The sequence below is a fragment of the Corvus cornix genome, chromosome Z (genome assembly GCF_000738735.6).
Source record: "Corvus cornix cornix isolate S_Up_H32 chromosome Z, ASM73873v5, whole genome shotgun sequence".
Classification (NCBI taxonomy): Eukaryota; Metazoa; Chordata; class Aves; order Passeriformes; family Corvidae; genus Corvus; species Corvus cornix.
In genome coordinates, this window is record NC_046357.1 from 54752563 (window position 1) to 54776464 (window position 23902).

General features: G+C 38.7%; 1 long non-coding RNA gene across 1 annotated transcript; it reads right to left on the minus strand.

Moving 5' to 3' along the window:
- Positions 1 to 10323: 10323 nt before the first annotated feature.
- Positions 10324 to 22186, minus strand: LOC109143654. Its single transcript, XR_002043961.3, has 2 exons — positions 21827 to 22186; positions 10324 to 10967 (listed from the first exon to the last, which is right to left on the minus strand). It is a non-coding gene; the product is annotated as an uncharacterized LOC109143654 (long non-coding RNA).
- Positions 22187 to 23902: the final 1716 nt, after the last annotated feature.

Consider the following 23902-nt stretch of genomic DNA (forward strand, 5'->3'; position numbering starts at 1 on the left):
GTATGGCTGGAAATTTCCAGTTCTAGTCAGACAGTCAATTTTCTGTAACTTTCTAGTACCAGGTCTGCTGTCTCCTAATGGTACAATGTTCCAGTTTGGCCAAATTTAGAAATTCATCCTCTGAGAGAAGGCAGGTCACAACCATCCCCCCCCACCAGGTTCGGGAAAAAATAAATTTTCCTCGAGAAAGTGAAAGAGATAAAAACTATTTATTTAACAAACACACAGGAAAAGGATAATAATGCTAAATAACAAAACCGCTCTCCCTGCTGAGAGAAACCTGTAGATCTCTCTCTCCCCCTCCTTGGAGCTGGGACGGGGTGGTGGGCCCACCTCCAGGGCCAAGGCCTTGGTGGAAATTCCTCCGTTGTATTCTGATGTTGAAACAGTCCAGCAGAGAGAAAAGGAAAAAAACGAAGTCACAGGAAAACAAAAGTTCAACTCTCCAGAGGAAAAGGAGGTGAGGAAAAAAAAACTGCTGAAAGCTGGCTGGAAAGAAAAGCAAACCTGGTGCTTCCCTTCCCTCTCACTCTCCTGCCGCAGTTGGAAAAAAAAATCTCTATCTCTGTGTGACCTTGAACAAGCTGCAAACTGCTTTGAAAAAGTTTTGCTCAGTTTTTCCTCCCCCCTCTCAGGCTCAGTTTAAAGGCATAGAAAGGCACAAAAATTAATTTCTGGGCATAGGGCAGCAATATGGGATACACATCATAAAGTCACCCCAAGACACACAGCTAACCCTGCTGCAAAGTATAGCCTACAGCACTGTGCTGTTAACAGCAGATCTGCTGATCTGCAGCGAGTTGAGCAGAGGAGGCCAGGGAAGTAGCATGAAACAGCATCTACTACTTATGGAGCTCAAGGCCATTTATGTGGCTTGTTCCAGCTTCTCCGCATAGCTCAGTGGTCCAAAACAGCCATAAAAATAACCTAATACTTATGCACTTGGCAATCCTGGCAGTATCCTCAGTATCCTTCTCTTCCTTCACTCCATGCTCTTCCTCACTTCTCCAGACTGGAAAGCCAAACTTCTCAATAACAACAGGAGGAGCCTTTGGTTGCTGTTGGCAGGTGGCAAAGACCATGAAGCAGCTCTAAGACTGATCTGCAGTCTGCTAGCCTTTACCTGAAGTTGCTTCAATTGCCAGCTTCTTCAGGTGCACCTCTAGAGTGCTCAGAGAGTGTGTAAACACTTTCCTAATGCTGCTTTTTAATTTAACCAGTCACAGGTGCCAGAAAGGAACTGCATTAAGTTTTTATCCCTGGGATTGTGTGAAGCAAATATATTCAGGTAGCATGAAGACAGCCATGACCCATGGCCAAAGTGCAAGGAGTAGATTTATTCCATCATCTCACTGGCTGGAGGATTCCAAAATACCAAGCAGAGGCACATGCACTGCTAAGCTCATTTTAGCAGGGGTAAAAAGGACAAGCCCAGAGCACTGCATTACATTTCCAAGAGCCTGAAGCATGAACAAATCTTCACCAGGCTATGTTCTACAATCTCGGAACTCTCTTCTCTCCCTTTCCCACCTACAATGAGGCCCCACTCTGTGGGAAAGGCCGTTAAGTCTTTAACAGCATCCTGTTATCCACTCTGAGAAAATTCCATTTCTTTTTCAGCGCATGGAAAACAACTCAAACAAACACAAGTAGTGAATTTTCTCACACTGAGCATTTTCTAACATCTCCCAGGTGCAGTGTTGGTCTTTAAAAGAAAACAATTCTAAATTTTTCTCTCTCCTTGCCAATCATCAGGTTTTCAGCCCTTTCCTCCCCATAGGGATAATTTTTAAGAAAAATGGTGTACATATTAAAATGTATAGGAAATTCTTGTCTAAGTGGTTTCAATAACCTTCATTAAGATGTTTCCCTTTAAATATTCTCAGTCTGAAAGAGAATCATAAAATTTTTAATTTTCAGAATTCAACTGAGGACTTCAGAAGACTTATTCTAGAGACAAAAGTACCTGTAAACTTTTATTTTCACATATTGGCCGAACAGCGTTGCGAATTTTCTCTTTAGAAACTGGGGTTATTAAACCAAAAACAAAGAGTCAACAATCCAGAAACTGAGGTAGCTTCTCAGACCATTTCATCACAGCCTTCAGTGAAAATAGAATTTAGCACCCTTCCCCTTAAATACAACCTCATGGTGGCAGAGAATAATAATACAGACAGACAAAAAGTGACAACCTTTCTCACCTTGGGGCACTGCAAGACTGTATTTCACAAGATACAAAAAGATGAGAGAAAAGGTCATTTTTCACTGCCCTTTCTTTTTTTTTAAATGTTTCTAGTCCTGAAATTCATCTGCAAAGCAAGAGAGTCTCACAAAAGAAAGAGGTCAAACACAAGAAGAAGGAAAAGGAAAACCTTCTTTTTTTACATGCTACTCCTGTAATTTTCATTATATTAGCGTTTAGATGCTAACAAAACCACTACTTTGTAAAATAAATTGATACTGAATCTCTCAATACTAATTCTATAGTGGCCACTAGTAAATAATAGGGCCATGACAGCTGTGATTTCTCCATGACTGCTTATATGACTGCTTATAGCAGTTCAAGGTATAGCTGGTGATAAGAGTTTACAGAACAAGCCCAACACCAATAGTAAGCAGGAAAAATAAGCCACAAGGACCACATTTCTTTCTGAAACCTTTAAGATAGATGTCTAGCATCTATCTTTTTATTGTACATGTGTGCACTATAATTCCAAATTTCTGTAACATCACGAGTCAAAACTGTATTATGACAGTCACATAAAAATAAGTTGGTATAACTTTCCTGGACTCTGGACCTTGTCTGATTCTCACATACTCCCCATCAGCTGTATGCCAGAATTTGACCCAGCCACAAAATAAGGTACCTACCTGAATTAAAACTGAAGAACCATATTGAAAGAAAACCTCAAGCACAATATCTGAAAGCAAATGGTTAAGTCTATCTCTAATTAGGATGATTTATTATAAATATACACTTTGTATACATGTTCCTACATATGTATGCATGCACCCTTGCACACATGCACACACACACCTCATTTTTGTATGTGCCCATGTAGAGGCATGTAGCTGAAAAATTCACTATCCAATAGAAAGTAAAGAATAATTTAAGCTAAAATTCAAGAGGAAGAACCAGACCTCTTGGGGCATTGAAGTGTAAAGGCTGAATAAAACTCTTAGTACAAACTGATATTCCAGCTGTATCTTTGTGAGGCCACACACAGGACCTGTCAGTTCACAAAGAGTATAAACCTGAAAATCCTTAGGAAACTACAAAGGTTCTCTAATTCTTGGCCTGGACTATCATGTTTTGGAAGTGACTATTGGTTATAGAAGCCAATTAGAGATGTAAGATGTCAGCCCAAATGCAGAATACAAATCACTGCTTCCATCACAGACACAGACACAAAACGGCACATTTATGGTTTGAATGTGGCCCAATCTCTAATGCAAAGGAATTGAGAATTCTATGAGGTACCTGCCTTTACCATCAGACTTGTTACCACTTATTTAAATTAATTTCTGAGTCTCCAGGTGTTCCAACATAAATAAGCATCTGTACATGGGAAGGAAAACAAAGGATGAGAGAATAATGTCTTGTCTTTTCATATCAAATGCTTCAAGAGCAAAGGTATAGGAATAAATGTTTAAGGAAGAAAGGGGAGGGGGAGAAAACATGAAATCAAAAAGGAAGCATACCTTTGCAGTGAGATGTTTCTGAAGCTTATAGCTAAATCTGCTTCTTGTGGTTTACTGAACTCTGATCATTTTTCTTGAAGGATTAGTGGCAATTATCATTAAGGCTCAAGCATTTAACTGTGACTGCTGCAATAAATCTTATTAAAATAACTGAAACATACTTTTTTTGCATGTGGCAACCTGTCTCTGAATCACAACCATCTGTACAGAGTTATTGCCTGGTGCACACAGATGGCAGTAAAACAACTATAAAGCTATACCATTCTTTAATCATAACTTCTAACACAACTAAACAAAGTGAAATTTGAGTCAGACCATTAGCATTTGAAAGACTATATCATGACTGTAATTAACAAGTACACTTTAGAATCCCTTTATAAAATGTTTTATTGGTTTCTGATTGAAAAAAATAGTAACACTTGCACTGGGCAAGTGTTTCCATCTTTGACAGCTCACTTAAAGAAATCATATGTTAACAATAGAATCTCAGTCTTAAAGTTTTTATACTGCACAGCTCCCTTACAGATTTAAAATGACAGTGAAAGGTAGTAGAATAATTTATTCCTTCTTGCTTAAGGCACAGAATCATGAATGCTTCAGGTCAGTAACTGCAGGGCTACACTAAACCCCTGTCACTCCAAATCAGTTACAAAGTGAGCATCTGTACTCTCTGCGTAGCCCTCAAGGAAGAAAAAAAACTAAAAATACAAAAAAATCCCCTGCACAATACATACAAATGCTGGGCCTCTGAACATGAACAGCTCCTAAAAGAAGCCAACAGACAGCTTCACAAATGTCTCTCTTCTGCATAATACCGTAATACCTGCTACATCCAGTACCATCTACTAGATAGAAGGCCCCTGAATATTTCTCCTTCAGATCCCTGAACTTGTACTGCAATTTTGGTTGGAGGAGATACAGGAATTTATACTAGTAGCTGTTAACCCATTCAAGATCTTAAAAACGCAATCACTGGACAGGTTTTGAGACCTGTAAGACTATTACCAAAATATGCTCTCCCACAGAGACATATTAATATTTCTGCCATAATATGTCTTTGCTTTACCTAATAAAGCTTACTTTTTAAAATTCTTCATCTTTCATCTCCTGTTCACTTCTAAAGAATCTATGGGCACCAAACTTCTTTCAATTTTATTACCCTGCTTTTACATAAAATAACATGGAGAAAAACAGGGAATCAAAACCAAATGTGTTTCCATGGCTTAAAAATTTACCTTTTTCATCTGACCTGCATCAACTAATAGATGCTTTTACTCATTGCAGAAGCAAAAGCAAAGGCAAACCTTGTTGTATTTGAAATGAGCTAGAAGCCTGCACGTGGTCAGTCGTGTAGTTCATGTGGGGAAAGGGAGCTTGTCAAACCATTGTGACTTGCTGCAAAACCATTAATATTTTAGAAAGCATTTTACAGCATCCTCTGGTTGGTTCATTGTGAAGAGAGCTCTCGGAAAAATCAAAAAGAAACTGAAGAAGGCAGCAGGTCCCCAGCTAAAGGCTTCTTGTACTATGTTGTGAGACTGTCAAAGCACCAGACGAAAATGAACAAATTTAGATTTAAAGTACTTGAATAGGCTGTCTTGGTATTTAAATAGATAACTTGGCCTCTTAAAGTATAGATCATCTACAGAAACATATCACAGAACATAAAAAAGAAGTTTCATTAGGAAATTATTCACCAAAATGCCTACAATATTTGTCTCTTACAAACACCTTGTTCTTGTACTGTATTAAACAGGCATGTGTTTATCTCAGTCCTTTGTCAGTTCTGAGTACAAATAATAGGAGACAGATGTGGTGAATGTATATGTATCTTGTGAAGCATAATAGCAATCCCTTGATGAGCTTTGGGTAAGCATTTGCCCTCCCTGGGGCATATTTGAACTGTTTGCGATTCTTTGCTGCCAGCTACACAGCTTGCTCCCTGTCAGGAACTGGAATTGGCAGAAAACAGCTGGTAGAAATCAATGGATGTGCCAGTTCTGGTTCATCCAGCAGAGATGCTATGGAACAGTGCCGCAATTCTGATTGGAATTAGGCAGCACAAACAGGTTTTATTTGCTCATAGCTTCAGTGTCTTCTCAGTCAGGGAATATTCAGGTTCAAATGATGTTAAGTGATTATTACATTTTAAAACCTGACATTCACATAACAAGTAATAGAAGAAATCAGTTGTAAACTTGGAAAAAGCCAGTTGTTCTATATGTTACACCACAAGTCCCACTGTGAGTCTGCGACAAGAAATGTCAGCAGTGCTACTGGATGTGTCAGTCCTGGGAACATGAAAGAAGAGCTCAAGGAAACTGTAGACCTTTAAGGACAGCAGCCTTTGCATACAGGAACAATCTAACATAATACTTTGTAAAAAGGTAGGAAAATAAGGAGACCAGTCTGCCTTGGCAGGTAATTCATTTTAGAGCTCCAGAGCAAGGGTGGGAGGATGACACAGGGTCTGGCTACAATAAAATTTGGAAGCATTGTCTGGGCATGGTATTAGGATGCTGTAGGGAAAACCCCAGCTTAACTGCTTGCTTGCAAGGAGTTTCAAAAGCAAAATGAAGAGCTTCTGCTTTACATCAACCATAAAAGGCTAAACAGTGAAAAACGGGAGGCATTGTTGAAGAATGTGGGTGATTTCCAAGAGCAGACACAGATGAGGACAAGTTACTCCATACCTTGTTTGCCACAGTTATCCCCATCAACATCTCCCAGGCCTCCATTCTTAGGGGCAAGATTCATGGAGAAAGACTAAGACCAGGGGATGAGCATCAAGACAGAGATTACTGGAGACAACTTTATCCATAGAAATCCACAGGTCTAGACAAAAAGCATTCAAGAAAAAGTGGAAAGTGACCGATGTTCTTGCAAGGCCACCTTCCACCATCTTTGAAAGATGATGGTGATCAGGGAACATCCCTGACAATGACAAATAGGCGACATCACAGCCATTTTCAAAAAAAGGCCAAAGGTGGCCTTCGTTGAACATGAGGCTGGACTAAAAACATCTTAAGGTCAGATGAAGTCTAACTCACCAGCACACAAATTTACATTAAGTATCAAGAACATTTACAGAGAACTCAGAATCAGCCTAGGTAAGTTTTTGTAGTGACCTCTACTTTAACAATAGTCAGTAGACATCTGGGAACTAGAGCATCTACTCACTTAAAATGGAGCCCTAACCTTGACTGATTTGGCAGTCATTAATCATTTATTAATTAAATTTATTTATATTATATTGTTTATAAATTTCAATAATTTAATTACATAAATTTGTACTTAATAATCAATTACATTATTGAAATAAAATAATTCGTTGCAGAGAACATATCACAAGTATTGTCTCCCAACCATATGTTCAGTAACTTTGTAAAGACCACTGAGAATAGATACCAGGTGAGAGATGTGATCAATATGCCAATATGTATTTTATGGCTCACAGATGGAAAAACAAGCCTCTATTCTTTCATGTATGTTCTTTAATAAAACAAAGCTTTCAAAACCAACAGAGCTGTAAAGAGCTATTTTCAAAATACAGTTAAGAAACAACAAAACATAGCATATAAACCTTGTATAGGCAAAGACAGGTTTCTTTATATAACTGTTCCCTGGTGGGAGACTTGAGATCAAATAAAGGTGGTACCATTGCCCAATTATCCCAGGTCTAAGAAGAAGGATGTGGGAGAGACTGGAATGGTGATGGCTCAAACAATCAGGGGGCAAGATGCCTACATGCACAGTAACCGCCCAGGCGCAGAGAGTGAGCACAGGTGCCTGCTTGGGCTACAAAGCGGGTTTTGAGTAAGATAAGAAAAGAGGCAAACCCTGAGAGACAGGGTACTGTTTCTTTGTCCTTACTCAGGTGAACTCAGCTGTGATAACTCCCCTATTATGGGCCCATAATAGGCTATAATTGACTCAACTGCGCTGATGTAATAGTCAGCTGTAATGTATTAGAAGGTGTCAAAGATTCCTGAAATGTCTCCTCATCCAGTGTTACACCATCCAGTGTAAAACTCTTCACTCCAGGGGTGGTACCAGGATGTTTCCATCTGGCCTAAGCATAATATAAACCCAATGGACTTCGTGTTTCACAGACTTCTTCCATCACCCCCAATGAAATAAGAGCATCACTTCAGCCAACAGACATCTAAATTGCAACAATAAAGTCTTGTTGTGAGATCTACGGGTGGTGATATGTTTTTCCTCCTTCCTTTGTTTCTTTGTTCCTTCCTTCCTGTAACGTTTTTATGCTTCCATGCTGCTGTATTACTATAGATAATGGTAACCAAAATGGCTACATGCCTGCTTCCCACTTCAACCATTTTGTTCTAAAATAAACCCTACATAAATATATTTATTAACATCCATCAGTTTTGTTTCACTCTAACCCACCCCAAGGGATCTGTTAACAAGAACCTGAGTTACCCTCGTTTTCTGGGGCAGGTCATAACACCTGGTCTTCAGAGATCTCTGAAATATCCCATCATCCCAGCCGGATGATGAACCACAGCATCTTCTAACCTGGCACAATAACACCACAAAATCACAACTATGATGGTTTAAGGGAAAACAGGAATCTCCTTTTTAAAAGACTGTAAGGGACACCAGTAAGAACAACCTGATGAAAAGCAATGTTCTGTGATATAAAAGATGTAACAGAACTTACTACAAGCCTCAAAACCTATGAAGATATAAAAAACTTATATTTAGTTGAAACAAAATGTTGATTCAGTACAGCAGAAGACCAAGGTTTTCATTTAGGTCTGGGTAATGTGAATCACTGAAAATCCAGAAGTATTTGTGATCAGGCTGCTATTCCATGTTTCCATCTGAAATGTACTATATTTAATACTAAAGTGCCTCCCAGTCTCCATGCCAACGCTTCTCTGCTTTTGCATCCTTTGATACTTGTTATTCTACCATGACCTCCACAGTCAGTCCAGCTTAATTATGCTTCTGTCCTTCTATGCCTTCTTTTATCAAGATACTTGTGTCCTTCTGAAACTATGCATGACATCTTTTTCCCTCCTCCATTAACACAACATTTGTCTGCAAATAATAGCGCCAATTAAAGTGAAAAGTTCATACTACTCAAAAAAAATGGGTTTGCGGATGTGTTTGATATCTTCTAAGGTAACCATTCTAACTTAGAGGCCTTTCCTTTGTCTCCTCATCAACACATTACCCTCTGCAGCTACTATTTTATTTCAGGATGGTAGAACAGATTTGCAAAAAAACCAGTTTCTTTTTGTTTTGTAGACTACTAGTTGTGTAATTTGAAATCATGTGAAATCACAAGAGTTATGCTCATTTATTCTAACTGATGGTCTGGCCCTAAAATGCAGCATAGAAGTTTTTTCTTTTACAGACAGAGATGTATGACAAATCAAATCATATACTCCAGTATTTACTTCACCCAATGCAGTGAAGAATATCTTTGAAGAGATCATAGCTTCTAATGTAAGGAATTCTTCATTCACTGAAGAATTGGAAAGAAAAATACATACCAGGACCTTGCATTTTACAAGTTCAGGAATGAATTGATGGCAAGAACTAGAGCACAAATCTCAGTAATCATGCAAGCTGAAGTTACTAGACTTAGGCTGGGGAAAAAATAAATTACTGGAGGCACTTAAGCCTGTAGAAAATATCCCTTGACTGGTTTATATATGGGGATTGTGTGCATCATTCTCTAGTAAATCTAACCACTGACGACTAGGTATGCAGAAAAAGGGTTTTCTTTCTATTAGCTCATGAAGCCAACAATGTGTGTCTAAAGTGAACAGCTAGGCAACCCATCTGTGAACTCTCTACTAATAAATATATAATATAAGCTTTTCATGAACATTCTTATCTTGGAAACAGAAAGCAGGGGTTTACCATTTTAAGTTCTATGCTCTTCTGCAGAAATCATTCTAAATTTAAAAGAACTTCAGATACTTTGTCTGATGCTGAAATTCAAATATTCCAAGAATCATGCAATCTATTCTCTGCAAGAAACAAGTTCCTCTATAAAAGGAAATTTTTTCTTTCACATATCCTCTGCCCAGTCAGGCTGTTGTCAAAATAATTAGAATGATAGAAATTGGAAGTTCTCGAAAAGTTTCCCCCCTTCCACATTTTTTTAGTTCCTACTAAGTTCGCTTCCAACTCAGCATATTCTGTGAATTTACATGAACTTCTTATTTCTAAATCTGACCCTTTCTAGTCTGGCATAGAGAGAGATTCAAAGGCTTGCAGCCTTTGCATAACTAGTGATGTCTCAGCACTGAAGATACATCTACTCTTGCCATGAGAATAATAATCGAGGCTAAAATGGCAGCTCTAGTATTCATTACTGTCCAAGTGAAAAATTCTTATGTTGTTCTTTGCCAAGATGAAAACTTTTTGTAACAGCTACTGAGCTAACTGCAGCAGCAACATATGCAAGCTCCCTAGTCACTTAAAGTACAGCCAGTCAGTCCTCAAATATGAAACTCCTTCACCAGAAGGTCAGACTAATTTCAAGTACCTTTGGTAATACCTTGTTTACATTGTTATTTCTTCAAAGAGAGTAAAACAAACCCATTATTTTCAGAAAACACTCAGAGGAAAACAAATTTGAGGCGGCTATCCTCTTTATTTTTTAACTCCTAATCCCTCTAAGGTGTTATTACAAGCAGAAGGGGCTCTGTTGCACATTTACCCATTCCTGGGTTTTCTTACTTTTTTTGTCAACGTACCATAATGGATGCCAAGACTGTCTGGTTTTGGGTAGATATCTGACCACACAGCACACACCTCCACAGTTCATCATCTATTGTATCACACATTCAAAGCCATTAACCTGAAATGTGCAGAATTTACCCTATTAAACTTTGAAATTATTAACATATTCCACTTTGAAATTATTAACATATTCCATACTATCTTTACATTATGACAATTGCAGGGAGCAACAGCAGCATTCCCTTCCCCCTTCTTCCATCAACGCTGTCACATGACTTGGAGGCTGAATTTTTATTTGAATGCTGTGAAATATAACAATGCTGCTTGACTAAAGGCTGATGAAGGATTAGTTGAATTTCTAAGTGAGAAGCAGACTACAGCTTCCAACTTTCAGGACTCTTGGGGCAGATGCTCAGCTCAAAGCCAGCCAGTTCTGAAGACACTCTCCAAGCAGACTGGGTATCCTCACAAGGCTGTGCTTCTCCTGCTGTCAGTGGACTGGGAACAGCTGCTTCCGTTCCTGGTCAGAAAGTCACCCCCTGTGCAAGAATGGCAGAAATAATTATATATCTGAATAACAGACACTTTTTCCTTCAAACCTCTCCTAGTCACCAGCTGTAATTTCCCCTGTAGCTCTAAATAGCTATAGCATATATCATAGAGCAAATGTGCTCCATCAGAGCTACCCAACAGGTCTCTGCAGCTCAAGGAACTTGAAAAGGAGCGTAGGGTCCTTTGGATCCAATTCACTGAAGTCAGCAGTGCTACCAAAGCAGCCTGTGCACAGGTCCTTGAGCTACCTGAGGAAACTCCCCAGCATTTCCCTGGCAAGCACAAGGGAATACATGCATGCAGTTCCAGAAGTCAATTCTTATACTGAAAACTGTTTTGGTTTATTGTTTCACATTATTCTATTTGAATAGCCAGCCCAAAGGCATGACCAGGCACCATTCGTGCGTGATCACCTTGCTTCAGAGATACCTTAAACTAATCAATGATGCTCCTCCGAAAAAGGCAATGGGTTTTTTCTCATTTGTTTGCTTGACTTATTTTTTGTTCTGGAAAAGCCTGAGAATATGTAGGTGGGGTAGCAGAAAACAAAATTGCCATATTGCATCTCCAGAAGCACTCCTACATTTCTCTCAAGTAGGAAGTAATGTACAAATACATGCAAAATCATTTTGGCTTTTGGTAATGAGCTGAGCTCTCCTGGAATTCTCTGGGTAAGTGCTATTAATTTCATTGTGAGAATATAAAAGACCAGTACAAATAATTATTTTGACATAATTAGAGGTGATGGAGGTTGGTATCTCCCTCATTTTCCACTCTTAATGTTTTAGTTAACTCTTACTCCCTGATTTATTTTCAATTCTTGTTCTTTAATTAATATAAATAAGGAGGGTTGTTTACTGTAAGAAAGCAAAATTTTTTATGACACGACTTTTTGAAATTCCTTAAAGTTTCTGTGCCACTTTGATTCAGAATCTCCTGAAGTTTATTGGATTCAGAATCTCCTGAAGTTATCCTTGGAAAACAGCAAAGTCTCAATCTGCAAAATTACTGCAGACCTCCATTGAGTAACATATCCCTAGAAGCAAAAGAAATACATAAATGAGATAATTTGGGTCATTTTGTAAACCTTGGCCAGTAGAGATTATGAGATTCCAAACAAGGGTAATTAAACTAAAGTATTGACCATATTCTCCTCATCAATAAACCTAATTTTACACAGTATGTGTTGATATGTTAACAGAATTTTGAAACTGTTAAGTAAGACAATGAAAAAGAGACAATATTAGACTGTATATTACTTAGCAAAACAATTCAGAAGACATCTATTAGTATTAATTTCACCCCCACAAATTGTGCAAGCTGAAGAATGGAAGTAAGTATTCATTTTATTAGCAAAGATATCTGGTCGTCCAGGTGGAGCTTAACTGTTTTATAATAGTTTAAATCAGGTACACTGAAATCAGTCTCATGGGCTACCAAAGGGCTGAACCAAGAACAACATTTATTTCTGTAAATTTCACCTTCACTCATGGGCTAAAATGTAACTTGAAAATGTTCTTGAAAATGTTAGGCATATTTCTGCATTAGGAAGAATAGAATCAAGTACCCTTGGGATCAAGAATTCTTGGTGTCAAATATGTCCCATATATCCATAGTTCCTTACCTGGCCGGAAGGAAAGGTAAGAACACAACCCAAAAAATGTAGGCATGAAGTTCCCTGGTACTGCTGATGAGGGCAGAACATGGGTATTCTGCTAGTCTTCTCCACTGCAACTTACAAAAAGGTAGGACAAGGCTACAAAAAAAGAAAAGGCAGAATACCTCTGCCTTAAATCACAACTGAATCTTACTGTAAATCAGCATCACGGATTTGACATCAGGGAACTGGAGAGGATGGAACACCCTCCCACACTGGAGCATGGAACTCTCACATTTTTTCTGAGATGTTGCTTGTATAGGTCCAGTATAAATAGATGATGTTTGCAGTACTTGTATCCTTATAACTTCCATTTTGTGTTTTCCAGCATTCTGAGTAAAAGTACAGCTCACTGGAAGAGCTTGATTTATTGTCTAACAACGTGCATGGGAAAAAGGTCTAGTTGCTCTAGCCAGGGAAAGATTTCTGGATCAAAGGGTATGACTGGATTTTCATTGAAAACTCTGTCTCCCATTCATATAATTCATTAATCATAGTTTACATAAAATTATTCCATTCCATCAGAAGATCTTATTCCTATCCAGATGGCAGAACTAATTCAGATTGCACAGCTTCAAGAAAGCAGATGGGAAGAGAGGCTCTTAAACCTCTGGAATTATCCCAAAAATACTGTCACACCTCCAGAAAAAAAAAAAAAAAAAAAAAAAAAAAAAAAAAAAAAAAAAAAACCAACAACCAAAAAGTCAAACAAACAAACAACCAAACCACCAAAACCCCTAAAAATTTATCTGGCAATATCCACAGAGGGCCCAACAGAAATGAATTTAGCCACAGAATGTAAAACCATCCTGTAGTGGTTTGGTCCAAAATACTCATGACTGTTTACTTTCTGTGAGATAAGAATTAGAAGAAAAACAGAGCAGGCACCAAATTTGAAAGAATATAAAGAAGTTTATTAACAGACCTAAAAGAAGGAAAAAAAATCATACCACACCTTCAGAACACTTCTCCTCCCCCCACCTTTCTCCCTTCTCCCACTGACAATGTAAAAAGACAACCCTTGAGATGTTCAGTCTGTTTATCACTTCCATAATAACCTTGTTCAGTCCATTTAGGGAAAGGAGTCTCTCTTGCCCCTGCTATGAAAACATTATCACAATGAGCCAGCCGCCCGGGTTGGTTCTCTGCTCCCATGTGAGTCCCTTCCCCCAACTTGCAGCTTTTCCCACAACTGCTTTCGAGGGTCCAATCTTGGGCTACCGGGGTGCAATTTTAAGGTTGAGCTGTTCAGAAACAAAAGTTCTCTTCACCCATCTCTGGGAGCATTTCATCTCTAAGAACAGAGGCCCTTCTCCTTCCCTGGGAGCAAAGGCTCCTCCTCATCTTCATCTCTAGGACTATCTCTGGGAGCATCTCTAGGAACTGAGGTCTTCTCTTTTTCCATTTGGAGCAAAAGTCCTCACCGCTTCCATCTCTCCCTGTTCAAACTTCTCATTAAATTACAGCCACTTCAGCATCTGCCTATCTCAGTGCAGGTGCTCTTGCTCACAAGTACAAGTTGAATGCTCCACCCCCCCGCCTTCATGAAATTACAACGGGATGCTCTGATATATCATAGCTTTACAACAGAATTTCAGCTTTAAACATCTCCTCTTTCTTCTCCCTCAGGTTTTCAGCTCTTCACAGCACTAAAAGGGTTAATCTCACCTCGGCCTTGCAGCTGGAATGTCACTTATCACTGTTGGTCACATGATCTTTTGCCAGACAGCAGGGCAGCTTCAGCTGAATCTTGGCTGCATTGGAGAGGGGGAGCCGAGCCCCTCCGGCTGCCCACAGCCCTGCTGAGGGGGGGGGTTCCACAGGTGGAACAGGGCCCATCAGCTCCAGGATGGCCGTGGCCCGGCCTGGCCTGGCCCGAGCAGGGCCTGGGCTGGGCCCGCTGGCCCCCACACGGGGCTCACAGCCACCTGTCCCAGTGCTGGAAACAAGAGAGAGCTCTGCCTGGGGTTTGTCTATTCTTAAATGTGGATCACAGAGGCAGTCACAACTCTAAGTGGCTTAAAGAATTGTCCATATTCAAACTGGTCAGCTGATAGGTTCTGTCAGGTCACAGAGGAAGCTGTAAGCACCCCTTTACAAGAACATCACTTTCAGGACTATGTTTTGCTAACCCATGGCACATCCCAAAGTTTAAAGTAAAAAAAGTAAAAATATAAAGCCCATATTTCCCTGTGTTGAAGAAGTAGTCATGTTTTAATAAGTTTAAAATGTTCAGGAAATGAGAAAGATTGTTTAGTCACACAGTACAAAGCACCTTACAAACATAAGCAGTTAGGTCTAGGTTTTTTCCCTGACTTTCTAAACTCCTAATTTACTAAAATGTTGGGTAAGAATATTTTGGTTATTATTAAATCTTAATAAAAGTCAGAATGTTCTGCCTGGCACTCTGCCACCCTGTTCATCTGGTCTAGAGGCCACCCATTAGGCAGGCTGCCGCAGAGACCATGCCTCCAAGCTGTTTGCCCCCCAGCACTCCAGGACCCCCAAATCCTTGGGTTTCTACCTGGCAGGCAATTAGAGATGACCCAAGAAGCCCCAGAAAGCATCTCAGTACTTCACAATGAAATGTCACTCTGACCTTCTCTAAGCAAAATGTCAGAATTTTCATTACATGGAAAATTTCAAAATGTCATTTTTGTTGCAGTTCTGAATGGTACTACTTTTAATTTCCACAGGACAGGAATTATGGTGTCTGTTTAACTATTGTCAGTACACATTCGCCTTTCTACAGGAATCTAGGCTTGATAACTTTTTGTCTAATGTTTTGAAGATTTTTTTAAACAAGAAAGTGAATCAGAAATCAAGTATGCAATTCCCAGTTTTATGCTTAAAAAAGTAGTTCCAGCCCTCACACTTTGTGTGCAGAATAATTTTTCAAAACTTTCATAACATTGCCTGAGATCACCATAACTTTGTTAGCACAACTGTATGAGTTCCTGAGGAAGAAAATCCTAGTAGCACTTCAAAATTATTCCAATCCAAAAATTTCAGGATACTAAAAAAAGTAAAACATCACCCATTTCATCTACTCATGATTAGAAAATGCACTGCATCCATGTCATCATTCCAGCGTGTAACCAAAACACTCTGCTCAAACTGTGTTAAAATCTGCCTGTTTAACTGAGTAAATTAACATAAAAATGGTCGTTTCTGAGATGCAAAGTTATTTAATTGGCAGATTCAAGGGGTGAAAGCGAGCTGACGAGAAGGCATAGAAAGTGACTGATCTCTCTAGCCACATACATGTGATCTGCTTGATGCAGTCTTGTCTTGGGAGATACAGCATCTTAGACACTTAGACCTGATATAAAAGACAAGGGCAGCTTAGTGCCTGAAGAATATTAATTCTTGAAAAGACTGCCACATTATCATTTGTTGGCATATCTCCAGCAGAACTCAGCTATTTTAGCATTCACAGCTTCTCCAGTTAATATTCTTTGACATCTATCCTGAACAGATGTTATTACCGAGGTTATCTGTAGTTCTGTCTTCTCTGCTCATGGAATGGGATACTTTGGAAGGATGAGACGTTTTAGGCAGGAGGAACTTTTGGTTTTGTTTATTCAGGCCTTAATCTGCTTTATTTCTCGTCGTATTCTTTCCGCATTATGTTTCTAGCTGCTGCTGGCTTACATTTTTCTTTAAAAATATAAAAGGATCATTATGAACATCACTTTGCCCATTTTTTTCCATCTAAATATCCAGTCTTAAAAAATGCCATGGTGCTTTGCTGGTTTTTTCTATCCTTCTCTGTTTAAGCTACTCCCACTCATCCCATCCAGTATTACCATGGGTATAGAGAAAATAGGCAAGGGAGGGACCACACAGTGTTCAAAACAGCTCTGGATGAGGTCACGTTCATGCAATAGAAGCAATAGAAGAAGAGGAATTGACAAGGAAAGGATGTGGAAGATTGCTGGGGATAGACAAAAACCCACTAGAATGAACCTAAGAGTGCAAGGAAGTATTTTGTCACTGCTCTGATACATACCTTCTGAAGCAGAATAAGAGGAAAACCTGTATTTTTGAACTGTAACTAACAATAACATCAATCAATAACTTCTAAACCACAGAAGAGGGAGAGAAAAAAGACAGTTTTGCAAAAATGAAATTGTACAGTTATGAGCCAAGTTTGCACCTACCAATCATACAAAGGTATGAGTAAATAGCCAAATAACTAAAAAAGCTTCTGAATGAACATCATTTGCACATTCACCTGCAGCAGGTATTTAATCCACTGCAAATGTAATGCAAGCCTTTTTCACAGATTTGTTTTATGCTTTCCTTTAAAATAAAGACGTATGAAATGTTTACATTTACAGAAAACTAGGTTCAGCACCAACTCTATAGCTTGAATGGACTTTCAAAGAATTAAAGCATCAATTTTTATTGTAACCTGTCAAATATACACTCCTGAGGTATATATATTTGTCTTCCTTTCTTTCTGTGCTAACAGTTCAATCAACAATGAGAAAAACTAGCAGGCTCTCTCTGCCTAATCCTCCCATTTTTATCTCCAGAGTCTCATAGGAAGCACCAGAATTTACTGTCATTTCTGGCCTTTTGGTACCACAAAAATAATGACCTTTCCCCTGTTAATTTTTGATGAGATTTGTAAGACTTGAAAATCCCCAGTAACCTTGTTTTGGCATGTATGCTTTGCAGATTTCCAGTAACTGAACACTTTCTGACTGAGATCTCCCAGTACAGAGGATGCTCATGCTGTTCAGCAAATTTCCATATTTTGTTTGTCTACCCCTAGAAGAAAAATACATTTTGACTATATAGCATGTGAGCCAGTGTCTGCTGGGTTCAGAGGGCACTGCCAGCCTTATCTCTCAGAATTTGCCTTTTCCTCACAGGGTCTAGGTCAGCATTGTACATTTACTGCCAATTTTAACTTCTATCTCACATGTATTTTGCAGAAAGGGAAGGACTACATAGGTTCATATTAAAGGAAATTAATGACGCCTTTAATTTCTCATGAACAGATAATATGTGCAGCAGCGATACTTAAGTGATAAATTAATGTGGCTTCCATAAATGAACATGAAGTCAGAAAAACAAAAGATAAATAAAAATTTGTAAAATGTGTGACTGTATCTGAGCTATATTCCCATTTCCATTTCTGAAAGAGAAATACTAATTTATATGACAATCTAAAACACACCCAGTAGAAGACTTTCAGGGATCCTATTCCTTAATTTTGAGTATTCATTGCATTCCTAGCTGTCAGGATATGCATGTATACACTATACAAATGTTACACTGGGTCTCATGCATTCCAAATTAATAACTAACTAATGAGAAGTAATTTTCATTAATTATGTATTATAAAACAAACACATCTTTAAAAATGTAGGCAGAGCCAGTAAATAAAGCTGGTATTACAAAACCATAAATATGCTTGGCCTGTGATTAACCTTGTAACCGAGTGCAAAAATTGACCACTCAACCTGCATCTTAAAACTAACCAGAAAAGGAAAGAAAGAAAAATTCTGTGTTTTGGGTAACCTTTTTATCCCCCTCTGTGCTAGAAATACTACAAATACAAAGTGGATTTTTTCCTTTTGTGCTTGATCTCTAAAATGGATTTTACTTTTCTTTCTCTTTCCCATTGTCTACATAATATATTTTTTTCCAACAAATTCTGTGAGAAAATATACAATATTTTCTTAAACTGAGAAATGACACTGTAATCCTGCCTTTTTAAATCCAGACGTTGCCTTTCATGCAATACTCTCTGCTGTGCTAGAAGCCCAGCAGACTCAGACACCAGTGCCAGAAGTTCAGTTATACTAACATTTTATATTTTTAATCATCTACTCCTATTTTCAACTTTATGAGCTGCAGAATTATTTTTGCTACTTGCCCATATTGCACAGACAACAGCATTCAACAGCTCTTTAACACCTGCAGCTTTACCAAGCTGAATTGAGAAATACCAGGCAATGTCTGTGATGTGATGTCTAGTCCATTAATACACATGCTTCTATAAACCCTAATTACTTTTGATCAGAAACAGATTATTTTTTATTGCCCACACTGCCAGCAGTGCAACACTGTGGGAGGGGGTGCCTGCAGCAGCTCAGCTCCCTGCGGTGTGAGAAAGGGGAAGCTCTACCTGTCCCCGGCTTTACCTTGCATATCAAGGGTTCACAGTAAAATAGTCCTGACACTGACCTCTCAGAGACCCAGCAGCTGAAACAGCCTTAACAAGGTATTAACACAGCAACGTGCCCTGTAAACTATTACCAGCTGCAGGCTGGGGCGGGAAGCTGGAGAAAGAGTGAGAGAGGAAGGGAGAAGGAGAAAGAGAGAAAGGAAAAGAGGAGGAAAAATTGGAAAAGGGAATGATTTTCAGCTAGGGTGGTATTGGCAAATTCTTTTAACCTCTTTTCTGAATTTACCTTGTAGTTGCCCAGCAATGTGTCCTGTACTAAGGGTCAGCTTATGTCTTGCCATGCCTGAACTGGTTTCTCTGTTGAGTCCTACCAAACCATACTGTGCTACTTTAGCAACAACAAACATGCTCAAAACAACTCCAGGGAAAGTAGAGTTTATTTGCCTTAATTACGGGTGGCTAGCAGACTGCTGAGAAGAGAGAGCAGCAAGTGGAAATACACCACCCCCTGCACAGTCCCAAAGAATTTTATGATCTAGTACATCAAATACTATGCATTCAGAGCAATCCAAACTTACCAGTGGTCTACTTGCAATATATTCATTAAGATAGATTTACTTCACTGGTGATTTACTTCTGCCTTTGGGGGTCTTTGGGATACAACACCACGCTAATCAGAAACAGTTTTAAATATGGAATCTCAATGTCATTTTTCATTCAGCTGAGCACATGTATTATTTGCGATGCAGGAGAGCTTAACATGGGGTTGTTGCTACACTGCCCAAAAACATAGTTCAATGGTAGACTGCCTGTCAGAGCTGTATCACTGAACTTCAAGAACAACCCATCCAGAAGCTCCAGCTGCTTGAATAGTGACACAAGATGTTACCAGGATTCAGAAAGTTAATATTTCAATGGTCTAAAAAAGTTGACATTTAAATGGTTTATAAGAATATCAAGAGCTACTGTAATAAACATCAAGGGACTGAGTGCTGGATAGAGAAAAACTTGGGTTTCAGGACATGAGCTTAACACTATTTCGGCCTGAGAGGGCATTGTATTCCCTACTGCAGCTTGTACCCTGATACAGCTGATTCTAGTTTCTGGTTGGTCCGGTATCTCCACCTAACAAAGGCTCCTCTGACCCACTCTGGCAATGCCAAAAACCACTCCTCCTTTGAGATAAAAACATTTACATGAATAACAAGTAGCTGAATAGCTGCAATGCTTTTTATCAAGAGGTATGGCATCCATTAAGTCTTCAAACAGGATGGGAATGGAGCTCTATCATTATGTGTTGCAACTCACTCATTCACTCTAAGAGCACAGCTGAATTATGTGTATGCATTATCTTTCATTGTCTGATCGGTTGTCTGGGGATGGGCAAAACCCATGCCTTGTGCTACAGGCTAATCAGCAATCCCAATTAATAAGGAAAAAATAGCTAACATTAAAATTTCATTAAAAGAGCCCATAGTCATAAAATATGAACAATATTTAATATCAATAAATATATATTTTTATGTCCAAATATTATGTGAAGTTACAAATAAGTAAATATTTGTGGTATTGTAGCAATGATAGTTTAAATAGAAGATAACATAGGTTGTAGGGGAATTTGGCCAAATTATTTGGTGCAGCTAGAAACAACAGGAAATTTTTAAGGCTTAAACTGTCTCTATCAGATAGAAACAGTAAAATCCATGCTGTGTAGATGTTAGAAATATTTTTTATTAATTTAGACTATTGTTTATAACATTAGTTACTCGGCTTGAAAGAAAACTAGTTAACCCTCCCAGCATAAAAAGATGTTAGCAAGGGAAAAGTTCATTGTATATGTAATCGTCTCTAAACTCAAGCTTTTTATTTACTCACATAGTTAATTTCCATTTGAGTTTGACATTTCATGCTCCAAAGCTTAGGTCTTTTGAAGATACTTTACATGTCTTAAATGAGGGTCAGAACTGAGCAATCAGTTCTGGATGAGTAATATGAAACATTTTGAAGAAGTTTTTTTCACTTATAACTGGGTGTCTCTGCCCTTATCATCCATCTGTGTTTCATATGTTCATTCTAATGACTATTATTTTTTCCGTTTCAACCACTTAAAGTGAATGAAATATTTGTGCATATGTGATATATGTTCCTGTATAGACTCCATGGTTATAAATTAAGAATAATTAAGTTTTTGAGAGAAAAATGGAATTGACTTATAAAGCAAGCTAATAAGTGAGGGAGACTGAATTCACAGTCTGGGTTGTAAGACATTATTTTACTAGAAACCACAATTCTGCAGACAAAGTCAAATCCGACTGCAGTGGCAGAAACGTTGGCCAGGAAGCAGTCTGTCATTGTTCGTCCTTTACCTGTCCCTTTTCCCTGAATTGATGAGAAAAAGAGCCAAAAAGTGCACTTTTTCACAGATAGGGAGAATTCAGCTGATCAAGACAGAAGAAGAAAGGAATAAAACAGATAAGGAAAAATAATGAGAAAAGATGACATTCAAAGGGAACACATAACAGGAACATCACAGGAAAGGAAAAGTGAAGTGGGAGGAAGAGAAAGGTGATAGTAGTTGGAAGAACCATGCAAAAAAGGTGGGCAGAGTAAAATGTTTAACATAATGGAGTGAAGAGGAACATGACAGAAAAGACAATATGGCTGAAAAAAACAAAGTATAAAGCTCGTATGTAGAAACAAAACATGGAGGAAAAAAAGTAAATTGTTAGGAAGAAAAGTAGAAAAAAGTGAAGAGTTTTTTTACAAAAACATTGCAAATGTGCATAAACAGTGAATGAAAGTGAGTTTGGATGATGGGAAGCATATAGAGGAAAGGTATGTGAAGGCATGGAAAGTGAAAGGCAGAGAATATATATAAAAATATGAATTAAATAAACAGGCTGAGATCAGCTTGTTTTACTTTCAGGAAAAAAATGTAGATTAAATTTAAAAATTAGCAAAGCCCCAAGTCTTCTATTTGACTGTATTAAACACAATAGTAAATAATCACATGAGTATCCCATAATCTGCAGTTTTGACTTTACCTGAGCAAGCTCTGTAAAAGGCTTCGAGACCTAAAAACCCAGTATCTTACAATTGTAATCGCAGAGATTCTTTCTATAGCAAGGCTGGTTTTGTTGCGTTTTCCATGTCCTGGTATTCATCATTTCCAAGAGAGAAAGATACATTGCACTTCCACGTTACTTGCATGCAGCGCCGGCATCTCAGACCCCGTTCCGGCTGCGTCTAGCTCCGGAGGCGGGGGACCCTCAGGACGATGTTCCCTGCTTGCTCCGCTCCGCCGCGTACCCGGTCCTGCAGTGACATCCAGCGTCCAGGCTCGGCACGGCTGGATCGCGAGCAGCCCCTGCTCCTCCTCGCTGCCGTCCTTATCGAGCCCCATCGTCGGATACAGCCAGCGTCATTTTTCTCCTTGGATTAAGGTACAACAGGGTGCCAGCGACGTTCGGGATAAAACTTTATATAAAACTGGCTTAGATTGTGCACCAGAGGTAAAAAGAAATTTATGCAATAGCATCAGAAGAACAAAGAGAAATTCCTTTCAGTAACTAATCAAAAAAAGGGCAAAATTTATCGACTGTAAATTCATAAGCAAAAGACTTCTTCCTTTTTTTTTTCGTTTTCTTTTAAAGCTTTGGAATAGGTGACACTGATTTTCATGAAAATTTCAGAATCTTTCTTCCTTTCTTCCTTTTTTCCTTTTTTTTTTTTTTATGATTCTACATAAAACCACAGAATCATAGACTCATACATTTGTGTTGGAAGGGACTTTAAAGAGCATCACACCAAGTGCAGGGAATAAAATCATAAAATCATTGGGAAAAGGAGAATTGAAGAAATAGCCTCATGACAGTCCATTACAAAAATATATACTTTTTTTTTCATCATCTCTTTCTTTTTTCTTTTTTTAATTCAGAAATTTCTTTTTTGCAGGGGTCAGGTGGTGAATGTGCTGTATAAATCCAAAATTCTCTGGTCAGAAAAAGCAAAGTACAGGCAGATCACCAGATTGCTCAAAACCCCTTTATTCTTGCTACAGGATCACAAAGACCTCTATTACAGCCTTCCAAAAATAGGCCTGTAACAACCTAGAAGAAAGTTTATGACAAGCAATCTTTTAGAATAATCAAACTGTATAGGAGAAAAAGAAAACTTGTATGAAACAAGACAGCTTTCTAGCCTCCCATTCTTCCTACAGAAAATGCTAGCCCTCTTGCTAAAAACTACTTGCAAAAATAAAATTTCTGGAGGTGTGGTTGTCATTTTAAACTTTTATGGCTCCTATTAGAAATTTGAATATTTCTCTGGTACTGCATAGCCCAGTAGTTTTGATTATAGTGTGCTCTTAATTTTTTCCCTTTTTATGCAGTGTGTATCTGTGTGCATCTACTGGATACTGAGGAAGGAAATAAGCCTGTAAGAGACAAGCTAACTTTCAGCTAGAGTTTCCATGGATTTAGGCTGATGAGGTACCCTAAAGAAGGCCTAAATAATCTGCCACAATTCACAGATTCTTAGTTTTTTAAAGATGACGGCTACCCAGCTCTTCTGTGATTAGCAGATGCGATTTGCAAGGACTCTATTCATTCAGAACAATCTGCAACCTTTGATGTCAAAGAAGCTGTGGAGTGTCTGACTGCAAGCTGCAGAGGGTCACAGATCTCTGCTCTGCACACAGCCTTATCCATTCATCAGAAATTCATCCAGGCCATGGAAACTTTTTCATTTTCACTGCACAGGCCTCAGAAAGCCAAATGGCATGGGAAATTTAATGTAAGTCAGTCTCACATTCCCTGACCATGAATGTGAAAAAATTAATCCTCTGCAGCTAAATACCTTTGTAGTCATTTGGTATAAAAGGCAATGGTCTGTCACTTATATCCTACGCTAAACTAGTAATGAAATCTTGAAAGAGGAGGTGGGGGGGTGGAGGAGGCAGGAGTTTCACTGCAACAGTGAAGCCAAAATTAGGCCATTGCTTTACTACTCTGAAGCAATTTGGGAGTTAGCATAATTGAATGCACAGCGTTATTCCCAGTAGCACAGGATGCAAGCAGACCTTGAGAAGTCAGGTGTGATGGCAGATGTTTTCAGTGACA